Source organism: Pogoniulus pusillus, chromosome 9 (assembly GCF_015220805.1).
Source record: "Pogoniulus pusillus isolate bPogPus1 chromosome 9, bPogPus1.pri, whole genome shotgun sequence".
In the NCBI taxonomy this organism is placed as follows: domain Eukaryota; kingdom Metazoa; phylum Chordata; class Aves; order Piciformes; family Lybiidae; genus Pogoniulus; species Pogoniulus pusillus.
Genome location: NC_087272.1, coordinates 13,748,891 through 13,769,285, shown reverse-complemented (window position 1 = coordinate 13,769,285; position 20,395 = coordinate 13,748,891). Strand labels below are relative to the sequence as shown.

At 47.2% G+C, this 20,395-nt stretch overlaps 1 long non-coding RNA gene across 1 annotated transcript in view; it reads left to right on the top strand.

Moving 5' to 3' along the window:
* Positions 1-17,717, top strand: part of LOC135178062 (uncharacterized) — a 28,286-nt gene extending 10,569 nt beyond the window's left edge. The window contains exon 3 of the long non-coding RNA XR_010303338.1: positions 16,804-17,717. This is a non-coding gene — a long non-coding RNA (uncharacterized LOC135178062). The remainder of the gene's footprint in view (positions 1-16,803) is intronic.
* Positions 17,718-20,395: the final 2,678 nt, after the last annotated feature.

Sequence of the window (20,395 nt, the reverse complement as noted above, 5' to 3'; positions counted from 1 at the left end):
ATGGTTGGACTGGGTGATCTTAAAAGTTATCCTATGGTTCTAGGAGACTTTAAGCTTCTTTAGTTGAAGGCAAGTGATTCTACCCTACAGAATCCTGTGTCTGGTCAGAGGCTTGCAGTAGTGCACAGGCAAGTTATAACAAGTGTGCAACTGTGAATGGCAAGAGAAGGGAACCTGCCTTGAGGGCACATCCAGACTGCTACAGGAACTGGGGCACGCTGGGCATGGCCATCTGGAAAACCCCAAACAACGCAGGAATTGTCTGGCCCTCACTCTCTGTATCCAGTGAGCGAGTGACAGTCACTGGAACAAATATTTGATAGAAACACAGCAGGTGACTTCATCATTTCTCTGATGCATGTTTTGAGGGCTTCAGGAACTGAGAGCTGTACTGTAAACAGAGGATTTCAAACAAGCAGAAGGAAATTGTAGACAAAATTGAAATCACATTGCCTTTTGCAAGGTGCTGTTCACCCAGACTTTTGCCACCTGATGGCATGGTATCTCTCTGGGAAGGAGATGTGATCCACCCAGCCCTCAGGTGCCTGGGATTTCTCCTGGTCCATGCAGATGTGGTGAAAATCTTGCCCATACATGGGGACAAGTCCACAGGAGTCAGTTTTATTTCTACAGAACGATTTGGTTTCCCACAGAAATCCTGCCTGTCTGGTTTGTCTGTGCATCTTCACTGCACAGGTAGGGTTTGCCCTGGGGTTTTACAGCAAGCCAGGTCTCTGCTCTGTGTTTGGGTGTTGTGCGATACGGGAAGGCCTTCCAGTACCTGAAAAGGTCTATGAGAAAGCCAGGAAGGGACTTTTGACAAGGACTTGTTGCTGTGACAACATTGGAACAGGTTGCCCAGCGAGGTTGGTGATGCCCCCTCCTTGGAGGTGTTGAAGGCCGGGTTGGATGAGGCCTTGAGCAACCTGGTCTAGTGGGAGGTGTCCCTGCCTTTGGCAGGGGTTTGGAACTGGGTGATCTTTAGGGTGCCTTTGAACCCAAACCATTCTATGAATCTATGAAAACCATCCCTGGTTCTTAGTTTTGTGGTGTTTGAAGTAGATTTCCAGCACTGGGGATCTGTAGAAGTTCCCTTCAATAAAAGCTTGTCTGGAAATGAAGTCAGTGAAGAAACCCATGGTGGTCATTTATGTGCCTGAATCCAAAGTCATCCTTAAACACTGAGATTTGCCAATGTTGTCTGTCCTGGACAGTGCATTGGGCTGCACCCACTGTGAGTCGTGATCTGGATGAGTGCAGATTGCACAGTGTTGTGTTGCTACAGAGCAGCCTTTGCAAACCTCCACCCTGTTTGCCACACAGCCACTGTTCCCTGGGAGCCCACTGTCTTGTTGCTGCTGGACACATCAGCTGACATCAGCTAAAAGAGAGGGAAGACTGTGTGCTGGGGGATGAATGAACCAAGGATCCCTGGGGTTTAAGAGCATTAATCCTCTTGGTTTCAGTAGCAGTGAAGTGTTTTAATTGCTTAGATATTCCTTCAAACACCCCCTAAGGAAAAAGCCTCCTGTTGTGAGGCTGTCTGTCTCCCTTGGAACAGATGGAGCTTGTGGGACCTAGGGATGACAACTGGACTGGAGTAAAGTTGTGCAGTATGTTGCACCAACACCTCTGCCCCTTGCTGTGGTGGAAAGGCTTCTAGCAAAGGGTGTAACTATTTCATCTGGATGGCAGTTGTGGCTCGCCAAGCCCTTAGGGGCTTCAGGGAAGTGTGTGATGACCTTGTCCTGTGTCAGGAGCTATTGCTGGGTGGGGGTAGTGGTGATGGTGCATTGCACACTTGTAGTTAGGTTTCATTGACAAATAATTAGAGCAAGGCTGTTTGAGTTTTCATTATTTACTCTTGAAGGACAGCTCTTTCCTGCTGGGTTGTCAATTGGTTGGCATCTGGGGGTGTTTCCATGCTTTAATGGTGATCAAAGGGGAAGAAAGAGAAGAGGGATTGCAGCAGTGTTTGTGTGTTAGTCCTTGGTGTGTGACATATGAAGACCTTTTTGTATGATAAATCACTGCAAGGACAGGGACAAGTCTGTCCTAGATGGGTTCCTCCACAAGAACTCCACAAGGTACTGAACAAACAGGCAGCAAAATGCTAGCTGCTGACCAGCACAGAACACTTCTCCCACCCTGTCTACATTTTGTGAGTTTCAGAGACAGTCCCAAACAGAGCCAAATTCTGCCTTGAGACTGCAGAAGGAAACTTTCATATTTCTTTTCCATCAAATTGATGTAAATACCTTTTTTTGATAGACTTTACATTGAGCACTGGACATTTTGGGTTTAATTGTATCCTTTTTAAAAAACAAATTCTAGTGACATTTTTTTTTCATTTTGCCTGGTTTGAAACATTTCAAGGGTCTGGCAATATCTTGCTCTCTTCTTCCTGATTTCTTTGGTTTTAATTTTTTTTGTCAGTCAGCAATTAATCACTGATGGTCCTTTCATTTTGAGAAAATATTTGCTTTTTTTGGTGGTAAATTGATTTGGTGTTAAATCTCCAGCTAGTGCCAGCAGCAAGGACTCTCTATGTAGCTTAAATCCTGTTAGTGTTCCAGGGACTTGAAGTTAACTCATGTTCAGATTTTACTTCACAATTGAGACATTCCAGAACTGTATAAGCTGGTTTAACTTCCAATGCACACAACTCTGTTCTGGTTTTTTCCCTTCTGGGAATAAATCTATTTTGTTTTGTATATGTTTTGGTTAGAATTTTATGTAAGGACAGGAAAAAAATAGTTTAAAGGGCAATTTGTGAACAAGCATACTGGAAAAATGTTTCTCCGTGAGTTTGAGACTGAAGCATGCCCTGATCTGTTACAGTTTTGCCTTATTTGTAACAAATGTTTTTTCATTGCCCCTCTTAGCTGGGGACACTGTTCCTGTGGTAAATGAACTGCCATGTGAAGGTAACGATGACAAGGGGCTGATAATGGATGGCGAGGGGAAAGGGGGGGGGCTCTGTGCAACAACACGCCCTACCGAGGTTGATCCAAGGACACCTATCAATCAGCACAGTGACAGCAGGCAGGGGAATTTAATTGGAGATTCATTGAACCCTTAATGATGTGACAAAGAAAAATAAGGAGGCTAAAAAGGGCTTCTGGGCTTTTCTTCCCCCTGATTCTGCCAGTTCTCAGAAGAAGGGGACCGTGGGATTGCCATGGGCACCTCTCGTCATTGCAATTGTTATGCTCTGAAGGGAGCAAAGTGTTGGGCTTGTGTGGATGTATTTCATTGCCTCAGCACAGAAATAGGCTTGTCAGAGACCTTTCCTTTAAGCCATGTGTCTGGCCTACCTGCCTTGAGATGGTGACTGGAAGTATTAAAAGAAATGCTAACAAGGTACGTGTGCCTCGCATGAAGATGGGCCGAAGCCCTACGGTGACTCTCGCAGTGCTCCCCACAGAAAGCTTTATTCAATGCCTCTTTCTCCTGGCCTTGCTTTATCGCCAACAAGCTACATTTGGGAGTGCACAATCTGTTGGAACTCAAGAGCTGAGTTATGTGGCTTGTAAATGACAGGGTAGATAAAATTGCTGCTATTTTGTTCTGAGCTGCCTCTGGAAATCAGCATGGGTGCTTAGTGCATGTGGATGGCTCCTCTCATTTAGCTTGTGCATACATTTCCATAAATCAGACAGTAAAACTGATCTGGTGGCAATGACCACAACATGGAGGGCACTTTCTGTGGGTGCAGGGGATCTCTTCATAGTTTTTTCAATTCAGCAACTCTCTCTCTTTGAATCTACCACATAAGTATTTGCTCTTTGGGCTGGGAGGGCTCTGCTTAGAAAATATTATATTGCACTTGAGATCTTGCTCATCCTTTTTCTTGACTGGAAAATCCATCTCTTCCCCTGTTCTGTTTCAGCTTGCTTAGCTCAGTGTGGAGACTGGATTGAATGACAGTGAAAGGGGAATGTTACCAGAGATCAATGAATTTTATCTGCATCACCTGGGTTGGGGCAATCCTAAACACAAATCCAGGCTAGGAGATGAGTGGATTGAGAGCAGCCCTGCAGAGAAGACCTTGGGGATGCTGGGTGATGAGCCATTGGCATGAGCTGGCAATGTGTGCTGGCACCCCAGAAAGCCAACTTGCCCTGGGCTGCATCAAAGATGCTTGGCCAGCAGATCAAGGGAGGTGATTCTACCCCTTTGCTCTGATGAGACCTCATATTGAGCGCTGTGTCCAGCTCTGGGGCCCCCAGCACAAGGAGGAGTTGGATCTTTTGGAGTGGGTCTTTTAAAAGGTGATCAGAGGGCTGAAGCACCTCTCCTATATAAGGACAGGTTGAAGGAGTTGGATCTGTTCAATCTGGAGAAGAGAAGGCTCCAGAGAGACTCAAGCAGATGGTGATAGGACAAGGAGAAATGGTTTTAACCTAGAACAGATTTAGGCTGGACATTAGGAAGAAGCTCTTTACTATGAGAGTGGTGAGACATGAGAACAGGTTGCCTGAAGAAGTTGTAGATGCCTTCATCCCTGGAGGTATTCAAGCCCAGGTTGGATGAAGCCTTGAGCAACTTGGTTTAGTGGAAGATGTCCTTATCCATGGCAGGGAGGTTGGAACTGGTTGATCTTTAAGGTCCCTTCTAAGCTAAACTATTCTATGAATCTATGAACTCAAACTATTCTGTGATTCTATGATCTGTAAGTTCTCTTTAGTCTGATCTGGTCCTACCAAACAGGACCTGGAACAGGACCAGTCTCAGTGAAAGTGCTCAAGTACAACAACAGGTCCTGCAGACGCATGTAAACATTTGGGTTTCTGAAGAGCTAAATGCCTCAATATTTGGATATCCAAAGAGCTAAATATCTGAATGCTGTGGCCACAAGCCCAGCACCTGAGCAGATGTAGCCGTTAATGTGATGGTCAGAATGTGTTTTGGCCGGAGCTGTAAAGATGTGGGCAAAATTACGATGTAAAGGGGGGGGGGTTTCCTGCTTCTCTCTCCCCTCCCACAGCAAGTGGAGAGAGACTGATAGGAACCAGTCTGGATGTAGGGTGTATGATAACAGACAGCTAAGATGGGATCCAATAATCCTCACCTTATCTCTTCTTATTTCTCAAGCTGGTGATGTGTGTGGATAATTAAAGTGAGTGGCAAGCTACAGTGCCACCCTGACCTCTGGGGTACCAGCTCTGATTAATGATGCAGCCAGACAATGCAAGGCTTCAGCACCACATTAATGCAGACAGGAGGAGAAAAGGGGATAAAGCCAAAGGGATAAGCCAAACCCCTTGGTGTCAGCTGGGTATCCTTTCACGCTGATATCCCTGTTCATGCTCTCTGATTCCAATTATTCTCTCTCTTTACAGGCAGGAATATTTGTTTAATTATGCTTTGGGATGGGAGGGGAAAGGAAGAACAGATTTGCATCTAGCAACCCGTTTTTTGGCTGCACTTGCTTAGGAGAAATCAGCACTTGCCTTTGGCAGAGCCTGCATTTGAAGACCTGGTGTGCCTGATTGGACCTGTAGATTGGCTCCATACAGCTTTAGCTGCAAGCTGATGGGCCTATGCTGGAAAACACAGGCCCAACATCTCTACTGCCAGCACATCTGTGTTCCCCAAGACCCCTGCACCTGCCCCAGAGCCCACATACACCTCTGAGGTGTCTACAGGAGTCTGCCTAGTATTCCTAAACATAAAAACAATGTTGCAGTGATTTCTGTAATCCTTCAATATTGCCCAAATGCTGCTGTCTCTCAAGGTGAGGTTTTGCCAACAATTTTGGTGATTATCTGGGCTTGGAGTCCAAAGTCAGCCTTGTATCAGTGTACTCTGCTGTCCTTCCTGCTGTATTCCCCAGTTCAGCAAAATGTCTTGAACCCTTCATAATGCAGGGGTAGAAATGAACCTTTTCTGTCAGATAATAATGTGTTTATAGCAAAAATTATTGCTGTCAAAAATGGAGCTGGAGATTTATTTTTCTTCCTATAAAAGGGCTTAACAGCAGTGCCCTCCAGGAGCACAGTTCAAGTGGAGAAGGCCTCCTTTGGTGTTTCAGTTTGACTTTCCTAAGACACCCTGTGTGCAACAAGTGTCATCTGTTTGCTGCCCAAATAGTCTTACCATGCATGCATAGAATTGTAGAATAGAATCACAGACTTGTTTGGTTGGAAAAGCCCTTTCAGATCACCTAGTCCAACCATTCTCTAACTCTACCAAGGCTGAGGCTATACCATGACCCTCAGCACATCTCTCCTTTGAAACACATTCAGGGGTGGGGATTCAGCCACTTGCATTAGCAGCCTGTTCAAGTCTTTGAGAGCCCTTTCAGGAAGAAGATTATTCTAAGCCTCCCTTGCTGCAACATGAGGCCATTTCCTCCCATTCTGTCACTTGCTAGTGAGAAGAGACAATCCCCCACCTGGCTCCCAAACTCCTTTCAGGGACTTGTGAAGAGTGAGAAGTTCTCCCCTCAGCCTTCTGTCTACCCTAAACCAACCAGCCTCTGTAAAAAATGTATTTGTAGTAGTTCTTGTGTGGTAAAGAGTTGGTGTTTCTCAGTAGCTTCATGAATGCATGGCAAGCTCTCGTCTGTTTGACTTGCAGCCTTCTACTGCCCCTCTGGAAATTGCTTCCCTCTTCTTCCTGCCCAGTCTGGCAGTGCTTCCTTCTGCCAGAACATGCTCTCCTGTAGTGAACAGCTGCCCTTGAAATGGGATTAGGCTTTTACATGCATCTGGCCCGGGATAGATTTGTGAGAGATTTAGGGCATTACAGGGTATTTAAGGCCACACAAGGCTGTGCCGTGTATGGGGCCTCTTACTAAGCAACCAATGTTAATCCATGCTGAAAGTTGTATGTGCTTTGTCTGTTCCTGACACCCTGATTATCTCCCAGCAACCCAGACTGGGACTAACGTTAACACTGCATTTGCCCTTGCTCCCTCAGTGTCCCTGTATCAGGGACATCTTCAACCGGATCAGATTGCTCAGAGCCTCACCCAAGCTGACCTGAAATGGTTCCAGGAGTGGGGCATCCACCAATTCTCTGGGCAGTCTGGGCCACTGTCTCATTGCCCTCAGTGCAGAAGATTTTTTTTTTCCTTGCAGCCAGTCTTAAATCTCCCTCCTTTAGTTTCAAAACATCACCTCTTGTCCCGTCACAACAGGTCCTGCTAAAAGCTCTATCTTCAGCTTTCTTATCAGACCCCTTAAGCACTAGAAGGCTGCAGTAAGTTCTTCCCAGAACCTTCTCTTTTTGAGGCTGAGCAACCCCAACTCTCTGAGCCTGTCCTCATAGCAGAAGTGTCCCAGCCCTCTCTGATCATGTCTGTGTCCCTCCTCTGGAGCTGCTCCAACAGGTCCGTATCTTTAGGACAGCACAGCCAACCCAGCATTTTGCTGAGGGTTGATTGGGTTGATTTTATGACCATAACCTAGATGTAACCACTGTCACCACTGCTCACCTTCTGTGTTATCTGCCCCCACCTTCCCCTCACGAAAATGTGCACAAAGGAAGAATGATCTGGGGAAGTCATCTGGCTGGGAAAGGTGGCCACAAAAGCATTTATCTCAGAAATGGCTATGCCCCAGAGCTCTATGTCCTACCAGTCCTGCAAACTTGGGAGGAAGGAGGATCCTGTTCCCTTCTTTGCCATTTTGCCCAGTCTCAGTTAATTTGATCTCTATCTGAGGGCACCAGGGAGAGAACATCCATTAAACAATCAAACAGACCCATTGTGATGTATTTCCAACCGCTTTGGGGGAATTCTACAAAATTAAGTATCAGAATTGTTTTTCTTATTGGCAACTATTGATCTCTGGCTGTGCCAGTTTCTCTCATTAACACTTTTATTACCTTGTCAATCACAGCACAACCTGCTCTAACCAGAGGCTAAAAGGATTTACCGTTATTAACAAAACTGTCTGCTGCCTCAGAGCAATAAAAACAGCTGAGACCACTGGAGGAGGGAGAAGTCTGCAGAGATTTTTGGTAGCATTGTTCATCTGGAGACTGTGATTGAGGGGGAAAAAAATCCATACAAAAGGAGCCAATTTTTCAGCTGATCATTGAATGGCTTATGTTGGAAGGGACCTCAGAGATCATCTACTCCAACCTTCTGGCCTCTCAGTTGGACTAAACTATTCAAGGCCTCATCCAACCTGGTGTTGAGCATCCTCAGGGAGGAGACATCCACAACTTCTCTTGGCAACCTGTTCCAGTGTCTTGCCACCCTCATACTGAATAACTTCTTCCTAAGATCCAGTCTAACCCTGCTCTCCCTCAGCTTCAAACCATTCCCCCTCCTCCTGTCTCTGGACACCCTGATGAAAAGTCCCTCTGCAACCTTCCAGTAGGATCCCTTCAGGTACTGGAAGGCAAATCTAAGGTCCCCCCAGAGTCTTCTCTAGGCTGAACAACCCCAGCTCCCTCAGCCTGTCCTCATAGAAGAGGTGCTCCAGCCCTTGGATCATCTTTGTGGTGGCCGCCTCTGGACTCGCTCCAGCAGGTCTGTGTCCTTATGCTGGGGACACCAGAGCTAGATGCAGTATTGGAGGTGTGGTCTCAGCAGAGCAGAGGAAAGGGGCAGAGTCCCCTCTCTTGCCCTGCTGGCCACAGTGCTCTTGCTGCAGCCCAGCCTAGAGCTGCTTTCTGGGGTGCATGAGGGCACTGCTAGCTCATGGTGAGCATCTCAGCAACCAACACCCCCAAGTCTCTTTCTTCAGGGCTGCTTCTCAACTCGCTCTACACCCAGCCTGGATTTGTGCCTCAAGCTGGCTTGACTCAGGTGCAGGACTCTGCACGTTGCCATGTTTAACCTCATGCAGTTGTCACTGGCCCACTTCTCAAGCCTGATAGAACTCATCAAATATAAGAAATATGATATTTACCCTGAATATTACCCTGAATTTTTGGCTGAAACTAGAAGGTAGTATTAGTCTAAAATCAGATTAGTATTCAAAATGCTGTTTGTGGGCCAGAAGCTGCTATGTGATGCTGTCTGCAAACACTGAATGAGTCAATGCCTGCCCAAGCAAGTGTGTGGCTTGTGGGTTGCAATTCGTTTCCACAAATTGAGGAACCAGTTTAGGGGACTCAATAACTTTGTACACCAATCCTCTTTCCTTGCTGTCTGGAAAAAAAAAAGATGACTTAGGCTTTTGTGAGTCACAAAAACATCTTGCTGTGAGTAACCAGTGTTGGCAGGAGCTGGGGGTGCACTGTCATGAAGTTGTGGGCATCTGATGTGTATGTGATAGCCTGGTGACAGTAGATGAGATAATGAGCTTGCTGCTGGCACCTTTCAGTAATGAGAATAATCTTTAAAAGGTTTAATTTTTTTCCTTCTCAAAAGCATCCCAAATTTGTCAGTTTGAAAGGTATGGTAACTGGTGTGGTGACAAGCACAAGGCTCAGGGCAGGATATCCCAGCACTCTGACACTAAAAATGCGTTGAGTATTGGTTATCAAGCCTCTCATAACGACCTCTGGAGTAGAGTGCTTGATAACAGCTTCTGTCACCAAAGAACATGTTGCTTCTCTCGGGCTCGAGCACCTTTCAAGGCACTGCAGTTAAAAATCTCTATTTGTAATTGGTGCTACCACAACAGTTATGACTAGAAGGCCGCATCCTTGCTCTCAGTTTCCAGGTGACAAAATATAAGCCCTGAGCTCTGGTGTGACTTGCAGACCTGGTCTTGAAGTTTGGTGTGAGAAGGTGCTGTTTGGCACTGGCTATGGGAGAGAGGCATGCCATAGGGATGTGAAGGTGATGGGAATAGTGGGTCCCATCTCTCTGTACCTGGTAGCTAGGCTGGCTTTCTTAGGGTAACATTTCTAGTAGCATTTGCTTTAAGAGACTGAACTACTGCCATGTTTGCAATGAGCTCGCTCCAGACAGAGCCCTGCTGAGGATACAGATGGAGGATCAGAGTCACTTTCTATGGGTCAGGCCATAGGACAGGCTGTGCTGCCTGTGCTGGACTGCAGGATATGGATGTCTTCTCCTTCTGCTCCTCCAGACCAGGTTGTGTGATTTAGGGGCACATTTTGACCCTGGCATCACTCCTGATCTCTGCAGTGTGGTATTTCCCAGGGCATCCCCTCCCTTTGCTGTTGCTCCTCAGCAGGCAAGAGTCCCAAGTTGTCTTTCTTTGTGAAAACAGAGGGCTTCCTTTCACTAGTGTCTTTGGAACATAGTGTGGTGGTTTTCTTGTACTTCTGTGGTAGTGTAATAGAGAAGTTTTGTCATTTCTCCTAACCTCCAAGGTCACCTAGACACTTAGGGATGTGAGGCTGCTCACCAGAGTGGGGAAGCAATTGACAAAAGGCACAAGATGGGTGAAGACAGCCATTAAAATCCTACTCTGGCTCTAAATATAGCAACCCTTCCATGCCAGTCTCCTGTAATTTGCATGTTGAATTAGCATCTCATTAATATCTTATTAGGGACACTGGAAATCTAATGACAAAAACAAACGCAGCATGTGCAAGGAAGAATAATGGGAAGAATGATCTGAATAAAGGAGCTTTTCTTTCCCTCCCTTGTGGGTATTCAAATGAAGACTCAGCTGCACTCTGGCAGCTGGGCTGTGGTTTCTGACCACCTTGGCTTCAGCAGCCCCAGGAGGCTGGAGCTGCCCCCGCTGCACAGATGAGACTAAGGAATATAAGACATCAGCAGACCCTCAGTGGCTGGTCCAGCCTGGCTGACACTTGCACTGATTTACAGGCAAGTTCCGCTTCAGTGAAAGATCTCCAAGCCATGCCAGCTCCTCAGGGTTTTGAGGAGTGTTGGGATCAGAAGTCCAAACTATCCCAAAAGATGAGGAATAAGAGAGAAAATTAACTAGGCTCTTCTGGGACCAGGCAGAATTCCACTCAGCTCAGGGATTTCTCTTCCTTAGCTCACCTCTCAGTCCATGGTGATGAGCCTAGCCAGTTCAGCTCTCAACTGACTGAGGGCTCCAGTATGCATGTTCCCAACATGGATTTTGGTGTTAAAGTGCTCCAGTACTAATGTATCTATTAGAGATCTCCTTCCAGAACTACATTGCAGCTGCAAAACGGGTATTGGTTCCTTAGCACCTTTGTTTTCCATCCACCTAGGGGCTAGAAACACCAGGCACTGCAAGCAGCTTACTGCCAGCTGTCCCTCACAGTCTGGGTGGAGAAGAGAATCTTGTTGCATTGTAGAAGAGAAGTTGGAGTTAGAGGCTGTCTGCGATCTGCAGGAGGGGTGATACTGGAAAGAGTCTAATGGAGGGGCCTGCATCACCTCCTCTATGAGGACAGGCTGAGAGAGTTGGGGCTGTCTAGTCTGGGGAAGAGAATGCTCCAAGGAGACTTCAGAGTGGCCTTCCAGTGCCTGAAGGGGGCTACAAGAAACCTGGGGAGGAACTTTTGACAAGGGCATGTAGTGACAGCATGAGGGGCAATGGCTTTGAGCTGGAAGAGGGGAGATTTAGACTGGAGATTAGGGAGAAATTCTTGACAGCAGGGGTGGTGAGACACTGGAACAGGTTACCCAGAGAGGTTGTGGATGCCCCCTCCCTGGAGGTGTTTAAGGCCAGGTTGGATAAGGCCCTGAACATCCTGGTCTAGTGGGAGGTGTCCCGGCCCATAGCAGGGTGGGTGAAACTATGTGATCTTTAAGGTCCTTTCCAACTGGAAGTATTCTCTGAGTCTGTGAATCTCTCCTAAGAGGAGAGGCTGAGAGCCCTGGGGCTCTCTAGCTTGGAGAAGTACAGCCTGAGAGGGGATCTTCTCAATGCTGGTCAATGTCTAAAGGGTGGTCAAGAGGACGGGGCTGAGATCTTTTCAGTGGTGCCCTGCAAGAAGACAAGGGGCAAAGGACACAAGCTGGAACCCAGGAGGTTTCACTTGAACATATGGAAAAACTTACTTGCTGTGAGGATGTCAGAGCCATGGAGCAGATTGTGGAGTCTCCTTTGGAGAGATTCCAAACCTACCTGGAGGTTTTCCTGTGCAGTCTGCCCTGGGTGACCCTGCTCTAGCTGTGGGATTTGACTTGATCTCCAGAAGTCCCTTTCCACCTCCACCGTTCTGTGAAATGTTTCTGGTACCTGTAAGGTGACTTTGAAGTCAGAGACCATCTGATAGAGAAATGAGACTCTGGAAAATGAGGAACTCAGAAGCTGAAGCTGGGAAGTTTAAGGCAGACACATGGTAGGCAAACTGTGTGCCAAAACAAGAAGCAGAGAGTTCTGCAGAGCACAAGTGGCAGGATCAGGCAGCAGAAGCAGCTGAGGGAAGGGATAAGTCCCCCTTGGTCTGTAACTGGCAGTGCATGGCATGTGGGCTGAAACTTGTCTGTGGTTAGGTTGCCACCAGAAATCCAGCAGATGAAAGTGAAATAAAGCAGTCATAAATCAGAATCCCATGGAAACAGTCCCCTGGGGACTGCAGTGAGTTGTTTCCTCACCAGAGTTAGCTGTAATGGATTGGATTATGTTACCGGTAATGCAAGCCATGCAGAGTATGGAAACGCTCCGCAGTTCCTCTCCGTAAGTGTGTTACAAGACCTGATCTGTGTCTGTGCTTATGTGGGCTGTTGAATTCCTGGGGGCTGGCACTGGGCAGCTGTAAAGGGGTTGGTCTAAACCTGCCTTGCAGCCTCCTGCTGAAAGATGTAAAAGAAATTATGTGCTCCACACAGCTCCTGCTGCAGAGACTCAAACGGTGATGGAGCTCTCTATGTGTTCCTCAAGCCATGGTGCAGGTCCACTGCTAACCTGTGTTCCTTTCTCAGAAAGCTCTTCTGCTATTGTTCCACAGAGATGGCAAAAATAGAGAGGGTGCTTGGTAGAGGATGATGTCAAGCACCATAAGCACAGCACAGGTATCACAAACCTGTGTAGTGTGCTGCTCTGGTGCCTTCTTCAGTGTTGATGGTGTCTGGCATTGTCAGCTGACCTTACCTGGTGCCTCCAAAGCATGTGCTGGAGACAAGTGATAGTCTGGTAGTGGGGAATGCCTATGCAGTGTGGGGACATTTTCACCTCTCCTGCACGCTGCTGTTACACAGCACACTAGAGCACCTCTGTGTCAGGGATCACAGAATGGTAGGGGTTGGAAGGGATCTCTGAAGATAATTAAGTTCAAACCTCTTGTCAAGGCAGGGTCACCTAGAGAAGGTCACACAGGAACACATCTAGGTGAGTTAGGGGATGTCTCCAGAGACAGAGAGACCACTGTCTCTCTTAGCAGCCTTCTCCAGTGCTCTGTCACCCTCAGATTAAAGAAGTACCTCCTCATGGTGAAGTACTTATGTTTCTTTCTCTGATCCATCTTTTAAGTTCCTCTCTCTGCAGAGATTGCAAAGCCTTGAGAGATCAGGTTCCTCCAGAGCACTGAAAGCTCATGCCCTTGTATGTGCCAAGGCATGTGAAACTCCCTTGCTTAGCAATGTGCCCCCTGCATAGTAGAATGTTGCTGGTGGACCTCTGCCACTTGCTGGGTAGGCAGGTAGATGAGTTCAGCCAGTCAGGAACCCAGCCATAAATCTTAATCTTTCCTGTCCGGATTTTCAATATAGAGTGGTCCAAACCCCACAGAGACTCTACTGTCACTCACAGTCCCACCTCCCCTGTGCTGACAGAATGGAGTGTGTCAGCACACTGGCTGTTGGATTCTATCCCTCCACAGCTCTTCTTCACAGAGGCAAAGTGATTGATACCCTAAGCAGAGGGTCAATCAGCAGAGTCATTTGTTCAGGCCTTGCTACATGCTCATAGAGAGCATGGGGTTTTCCAAGCTCTCGAATAGCTTAAAAGCAGCAGTCTTCAGAGGAGGAAGAGCAAGTACATCATTTAGGATCATGGAGGAAAGGGTGTGCAGTGATGTTTGTTGCTCAAGTGGCACCATATAAGGTGAGGGTGAGGTGGATGAACACTATGTACTGTCTTGGTGCATTGAATATCCAGAGAGGTGAGGCAGTACACATTTGATCCTGGTCCAGAGTGATACTGATGTGTTGTATGGACATGCATCTGGATAGATGTCCTCAGCAACAAGCAGGGTTTGGGATTTGCAGTGGGATGGGCACTTGCTGAGGAGTTCAATATGTACATCTTTGCTCCACTGGAATCTCTCATGAGGTCAGTGTTCCTTGTAGCAAGGTAGAAAAACTTGATGTACTCTAAATTCCTTTTTCCTACACAAGAAATCAGACAACTTGCCTATGTTATGGGGTCCATAGGGTTCCTCTTATTTTGGAGTCCTGTGACTGTACCATCATCCCTACACTGAGCCTCGCTGCTGCAGGAGCTGGCTGAAGTGCTCCTCCATCTGCCATAATTGATCAATAGCTGGCTGAAGATGAGATGCTGTGTGCCCAGGTGGCCAAGAAGCTGCCAGCATCCTGGCCTGGTTCAGCAGCAAGCGTGACCAGTAGGACCAGGACGGTGGAGGTTTAGATTGGATCTCAGAAGCAATGTGTTGACTGAAAGGGTTCTCAAAGACTGGGACAGGCTGCTCAGGAGGTGGTTGAATCCCCATCCCTGGAGATGTTTCAAAGAGGTGGAGGTGTTTCAAAGAGGCAGAGATGTGGGGCTGAGGGCCATGCTTTACAGCTATGACAGGCTCAGATACTGGTTGGACTTGATGGTCTTGAAGGTCTCTTCCAGCTGAAATGATTCTGTGACTCTATGTTGCTTTTCCTGTTTGCAGTGTAGAGGTGCCCTTAACAAAAGAGATTTGGTCCTCAAGTGTCACTTACTCGCTGAAAACCCTTTGAGCAGGTTCTTGGCATCACTTGCCCTTGGGTATTGACTGGCACTTGGTCTTTGAGGCTATGGCTTCCTGCCTGATCAGATAATGATAGCAGAGCCAGGGCTGACAAGTGGGGTTTTGATGTAAGCAGTGAGCAAGGCACCAGATCAATAAGTGCTGAGCAAGGCAGACTTCAGCTTGCGACGTATGTCACACTGCAGGAGAGTGGGGTGACTGCAAACGGGCTGTGGTCCCCGAGCTGGGGCAGTGGTTACCTGTGACACCACACAGCACAGAGCCCGGGGGCTGGAGAGTAGACACCAATGAGCAGTGAAAGAGAGCTAAGGGCGGTGGTTAGCTGTGACAGCACACAACAGAGAGCTTAGGGGGACGTGCTGGGGAGGAGACCCTAATGGGCAGTGAGAGAAAGCTGTGGGCAGTAGTTGTCTGTTGCAGTACACAGCAGAGAGCTCAGGAGAGATGTGCTGGGGAGGAGAGCCCAGTGGGCAGGCACAAAGCGATGCTCACTGAGCATGTGTGGTGAGGTGTGGAGATGAATTACAGAGGGGATGGGAGGAAGGCGAAGTGACGGTAAATTTCTGTTGTTGTAACCACAGGGAGAGTACAGGAGAGATTTATGGCGTGAGTGCAACAGTTCTGTGTCCTGTTAGTCTGACTGTCTAATGGTGAGAGATTGATGAAGCTGGTGCATAATGAGCAAAAGGATTTATTAAAGTTTGCCAGTTGTTAGCTTTTATTTTTGCTCTGGTCAAGACTGTTTATGAGCAGTGGATGGTGACAGTGGGCTGGCTGGTGCTGTGAGTTAGGTAGGAGAGGTTTGATTTCAGTTCTGATCTCCAAAAGCCAGGTGACAACCAAGGTAGAGAGAGGCTTAAGACTCCTGGAAGTGTTCAAGTGGTGTGTGGACCTGGCACTTAAGGACATGGGTTAGTGTTGGCCTGTCAGTGCTGGGCTGGAGATGGTGCTGGATGATCTTGGAGGTCTCTTCCAAACAGATGTATTCTGCAATTCTGTGTGACTGCACTGAAAGACATTTGGTTTGTATAGGCATAGGTGTCTGGAGGCAAGGGAGTATTCTCTCGTGCTAAAGTTGCTTTTACACCCTGGAGATTCTCTTCATAGAATCACAAAATCCTTAGGGTTGGAAAAGACCTCTAAGATCATCATGTCCAACTATAACTTGGCTACCATGGCTGCTAAATGATGTCCTAAAGTGCCATTTCCACAGGTTTCATGAACCTTACTGACCACTCTTGCAGCAAATAAGTTCTTCCTTACATCCAACCTAAACCTCCCCGGTACAATTTTAGGCCATTTCCTCTCCTGTCACTTGGGAGAAGAGACCAATCTCCACTTCACTCCAGCCTCCTTTCAGGGAGTTGTAGAGAGCAATGAGGTCTCCCCTCAGCCTCCTCCTCAGCCTGAACAACACCAGTTCTTTCAGCTGCTCTTTGCCAGACCTGTTCTCCAGACCCTTCCCTAGCTTTGTTGCCTTTCTCTGGACCTGCTCCAGCAGCCTGATGTCTTCCTTGTGAGAACCCCAGAATTACTCCTGATTCAGGCCAGGATGCTGATAGTCTTAGTAAGTTTAGGCTTATCTAACTGATCTTTTTTTTTCATAACAGCTATTAAAGTGCTTTTTGGCAGCTATCTTCTCTGAAACAAGATTTTTCTTAATTAGATATCCAAAATATAGACCTGATTTTATTGTTACTGGCTTTTTTTAATGGCTTGGGACTTTCTTGCAAACAATGTTTGAAGAATCTTGGGCTTTTGGCTGCTCAGAAGTGTTTTCATAGATTCATACAATTGTATAGTTGAAAAAGACATCCAAGATCATTGAATCCAACCATTCTCTAACTCTGCTGAGGCTGCTGCTAACCCATAGCCCTCAGCACCACATCTCTGCCTCTTTGAAACACCTGCAGGGATGGGATTTGAAGCTGTTTCAGTTTTGATAATCCTTTTTTTGTGTGTGTGAGAGAAGTATTTTGATAATGATTCGAGTGATGCTATCAGCAAAAACAACCAAACAAACAACTCTTTCAAAAGCTTAAAATTTTCTGACAGATTTGGGCAACAACTGGGAAACAACCTGCTGAAATATTTGAAATGCTGCACTCTGCTTTAAAACACTTTCCATCTCCAGCCTCGCTTAGATGTCTTATTACATCCCTGACCTATGATCACAGCAAAGATGAAACCTGCAACTCTCCTCGCTTCACAAGTGAAAAAGAAATGAGGCCAGCAAGCTTGGTAACCACTGAAGGACAGAACATTTGGATTCTATCTTGTGACCCCAAGTGCTGCGAATATCTGTGGCATTTATTGCCTTCAGACCCCTCTGCAAATGCATTCCAGATTTACATACTTATTTCCCAGGGTATTTCTGAGACTATTACTTTGGTTTTGTTTACTTTCCATGTGTGGATTCCTGAATTAAACATGTGAAAAATGCTCCATCACAGCCAGAACTGCAAAGCTATTGAGCTGCAGAAGAGCCTTCCTGGAAGGAGCTGCTCCACCAGAGCAACCCTCTGTACTCTGTCCAAGCTTTGCAAACCTGCCTTGGTCAGTGCCCATCAAGATCAAAGTCAATGATCCTCTCCGTGGTGTCATATCACAATTAGCCACACAGCTGTAATCATCTTCGACCCTGATAAGCCCCTTAGTAGGCAGTTTGCTCTCTGCTGGTGGGAGATAAGAGATGCTCACATGGCTGTGAAAAACATCCTCTGTTCTACACACACAACCAGTTCCACAGGCAAAGAATGCTCCAAGCTTGATGTTCTGCTCTTTCCCACAACCTTTCTCTCCAGTCTGATTGCACATTAGGAGCAATTTGTTTCCTGAAAGAGTGGTCGGGGATTGGAACAGGCTGCCCAGGGAAGTGGAGTCGCCATCCCTGGAAAGGTGTTCAAGAAATGTGGGCATAGCACTTTGGGACATGGTTTAGTGGTCACAATGGTCTTAGGTGGAAGGTTGGACTGGATAATTTTGAAGATATTTTCCAACCTTAATGATTCTGGGTTTATGTTTTGGAAATTTTGGAAGGAGCTCTGTTTCAGAGGCACTGGAGACTGAGTGGCTGCAAAAGCTGATGAGAATTGTGTGATGTTCGTGGACTTCAGCAGCCTCTGGCAGCAGTTTTGGAGGGCCTGGTTTTGTAACTTTGAGGGTGGCGTGGTGCTTTGCTCCTCCCATGGATTCATCTTGCAGCATTTCCCTGGTGAGGCTCAGAGTGACATTAGCTGGCAGAGCTCTGTTGCCTGGATCCTCTGCCTGCATTTTAAACAACCACTTGCAGTGGCTTCTTACTGGGAGTCAGTTTTGTTTGCTCTGCACACCTGCACTAGTGGCTGTGGCCTGACTCTCTTGCTGTGTCCCACCTTTGCCTGGAGTTGATCTCTCTCTCTCCTGCTCTTTTATCTCCACACCTTTCATCTTACATCTCATTTTTGAATGGAGAAGGGTGGAAGTGGCAAGAAGAAGTTGAGGAGGATCAAAGACACCTCAGGAACTGTGAAGTCTGGGAATGCTGAGTGATGGAAGGGGTCAGAGGGGTAAAAGAATGACAGCAGTGGGTTATGGCCCAAAGAGGGGAAAGGTTTTGCTGCTGATGGGGAGCAGTGCTGGAGGAGTGTACCTTCCTTTTCTGGGGTAGAAGGCTGTGAGACCAGTGGCTGACAGTTTTCTTGCATGCTGAGTGCTTACCTTGCCCTAAAAAGAAGAGAATAGGAATAATCTGAACCATGGACCAGCTGCATTTGCAGTATTGGAAAAAACAGAGCAAATCCTTAACAAGTCAGTGTGGGGCCTGGAGAGGTGGTGCTCAGCAGATGACCAGCTAGGCAGGTACCTACTTGCAGAGGCTGATTTTTCTTGCTTTCTTACAAGTCCTTCCAAGCTGGAATCTTAGAGCCTTGGCTGCAGCCTCATTGATACTTGCTCTTTAGCAGATCATGGCTGTGAAGGAAAAGGAGCTCCAAAAAGCGTCCAGGAGGAAGCTCTGTTGGTGATTAAAAGGGAGGAAAAGTGTTTGAACAAAAGTACTTTAGTACCTGCTAAGAGCAGAATACAGCTGACAACTGGTGTTTGGCTCTGGTGCTCTGACAATTACTGAATCCATCTGGGGAGCAGGGCTGAAGAGTGGTCATCATAGGTCACTTCCAGTTTGAGCCATTCTGTGTTTCTAAGAGATCTGCTCCAACTCCCTCACCATGGGCAGGGACACCTCTCAACTAGACTTAGCTGCTCAAGGCCTCATCCAGCCTGGCCTTGAACACTCCCAGGACCTCTCTGGACAACCTGTTCCAGAGTCTCGCCACCCTTGTACTGAAGAACTTCTTCCTAAGATCAGTCTAACCCTGCCCTCTCTCAGCTTCAAACCATTCCCCCTTATCCTGTCTCTGGACACCCTTAGGAAAAATCCCTCTGCAGCCTTCCTGTAGAATCTCTTCAGGTATTGGAAGGCAGACCACCTCTGTGGCCCTCATTTGGGCTCTCTCCAACACCTCTGTGTCTTTCTTATGATGGACACATCAGAACTGAATGCAGTAATCTCACAAGCCCCCCTCACCCCCCCCCCCCCCCCCCCCCCCCCCCCCCAGGGTCTTGCTTTATCTCCTCTGTTTGCACACAACTCTGTTGCACCATCTTGTTTATACAGATGCTACTCTCCATCTTAAAGTCATGCACAAGTCACTCCTGCCCCTGTGCAAACCTTGGAGCCACTTTGTCAGTAGCATTTGCAGATGTTCTTGTCCCTGCTGTAGCATGAGAGAGCTCTCACAAGTTAGTCTGAAAACACCAGAAGAAAGTGTTGTCCTCACTGCATCAAACCCAGGCCTGATAAGAGCAGGAATTTTCCAGAGGGACTATTGATTTTTGTACCCAGTAATTTGCAAGTCACGCAGCCATCACTTAGCTGTGGACTTTGGCAGCAAGATAACAGCCCCTGGAAAAAGACTGATCTGTTAACCATTGGCTTGGTGAGGGATCATGTTAGAAAGAGGCTCAGAGTCACCACTGCCCAGCCATGACTCTGTCCCAGATCTCGTATTTTAGCTGGAAGATGACAAAAGATGTGCAAATTTCTTCCTGTCAAATGAAAGTCACTTGAGATGAGGAATCTTGGTTTCTTCTTCAGGACTGAAAATGAGGCAGGTTTTTTTTTCCTTTGAAGAAGCAACTTTCCCAGGTTTCTTTGCTAGTCCGTGGAAAGTCCATGAAGGCAGAAAATCATAGAATAGCCTAGGCTGGAAGGGATCTTGGAATCATGCAATCATCCTTCAACCTGTCCCCATAGCAGAGGCTCTCTGATCGTGGACTGCTCCAGCAGGTCCATGTTCTTCTTGTGTTGGTGGCCCCATAGCTGGACACAGCACTGCAGGTGAGGTCTCACCACAGCAGAGGGACAGAACCCCCTCTCTTCATCTGCTGGCCATGCTGCTTTTGGTGCAGCCCAGGATTGGTCTTGTGGACTGCAAGTGCCCAGTGCTGGCTCATGTCCAGCTTCTTACCCAGCAGCACCCAAAGCCCTTTGCTGCAGGGCTGCTCTCTGTCAGATCATCCACCAGCCTGGATTGATACTGAGGATGGTCCTGATGCAGATGACTGCATCTTTTCTGCCCAGCAGTGCAGAGGTCCAGAACAGCTTTTG